This window comes from Stylophora pistillata, chromosome 12 (genome assembly GCF_964205215.1).
Source record: "Stylophora pistillata chromosome 12, jaStyPist1.2, whole genome shotgun sequence".
Classification (NCBI taxonomy): Eukaryota; Metazoa; Cnidaria; class Anthozoa; order Scleractinia; family Pocilloporidae; genus Stylophora; species Stylophora pistillata.
Genome location: NC_142530.1, coordinates 4152501 through 4153786, shown reverse-complemented (window position 1 = coordinate 4153786; position 1286 = coordinate 4152501). Strand labels below are relative to the sequence as shown.

Sequence of the window (1286 nt, the reverse complement as noted above, 5' to 3'; positions counted from 1 at the left end):
TCGAATTTGTTCACTTTTAATTGTTAAGAGGACGCATTTGCTTGTAACCCAAGGATTCAGTTGCCTACTATTTTTCCATTTTTGAGTCTTTTCAATTCAACACTGCGAAAAGTCAATATGGCTTTTGATAATAATACGTTTTAACTTCTACTGATTAATAGTAGATGAATCGCACCGATAACTAATAATTCTGCTGCACTTTGGCTGTAATCAGAAGATTCAATAAACAATTAACACGCACAAAACTGGCTGTCTCGAACTTTTAGATTGTAGGAAATCATATTTTTACAAGTTGTCATATTCTATTCGCTCAAAAACGAAAAGAAGACGAAAAGCACATAAGGTAAGAACTTTAAATTAATTTCGTTGGGAATGCAGCATTTTAAGATCATTATTCTGTCTTTCGTGATATTTATGTCATGGAATTCTTAACGAACACTGTTGAAACAAAAAAGAAACATCCAGAGCAAAGTTAGAGAACTCTACAGTCACTTTAGCTAGAATCTCTTTTGGTTGCTTCCTCGTTTTACATCACTGTGGTTACAGAAAGATCCATTCATATCTGATCTCAGCCTCCCAAATGCTGGTTGCAATCTAACCATTTAGTGTGAAAGTTTGTTTCCAAAAAGACAGTATTTCGCAGAAAACGTGTTTTTTTTTTTTTTTTTTTTTTTTTTTGCCTTTGCAAACTTTGCAAACGTTAGTTTTGCCCTCTTTCTAGGCTCATGAATAAATAGAACACCCAAACACCACCGCCGGGTAGAACTTTAATCTAACATGGACCAAACTTTACAAGAATAAATTAATTGGTTTCCCTAAATGATTTCGAACGTCAGATGTGATAATAATTTAAGAGAAACGCAGAAATTATTTTCTTTCCATTTTGTTTATTTTGGAGAACATTTCAGTCTCGAAAAATTTAGTGTAGTTGGATGAAATGCACCTTTAAGCTCTCCATCCACCTTCTCCATTTATTCGGGAATGCCGTTAACTTCTTGCTCTGCCGCTCTTAGCATATTTTGCACAAACTGTTGTTATAGCGAAAGTTTTGCTTCATTTTTACTTTACGCCTATCGGCTGCTGAATTAAAGTTGCTCGTTTTCCTGCCTGGCCAAAGTCTGAATTGAAAATTTCCTCTTTAAACTGCGAAAACTCATCTGATTGTTTGCTGTTAGCAAGGCTTCGACCTTGATTTAAAACAAGCTGATTCTTTTCAAAAGTGTAATGCAGCGTTAGATAGTCCTATGTGGAGACAAATTGTGGCGCCACGAACAAATCACTAAAAA

At 34.9% G+C, this 1286-nt stretch overlaps 1 long non-coding RNA gene across 1 annotated transcript in view; it reads left to right on the top strand.

The window, feature by feature from the left end:
* The first annotated feature begins 253 nt into the window (after nt 1-253).
* LOC148718463 (uncharacterized) overlaps nt 254-1286 on the top strand; it is a 20758-nt gene continuing 19725 nt past the window's right edge. The window contains exon 1 of the long non-coding RNA XR_015993602.1: nt 254-343. This is a non-coding gene — a long non-coding RNA (uncharacterized LOC148718463). The remainder of the gene's footprint in view (nt 344-1286) is intronic.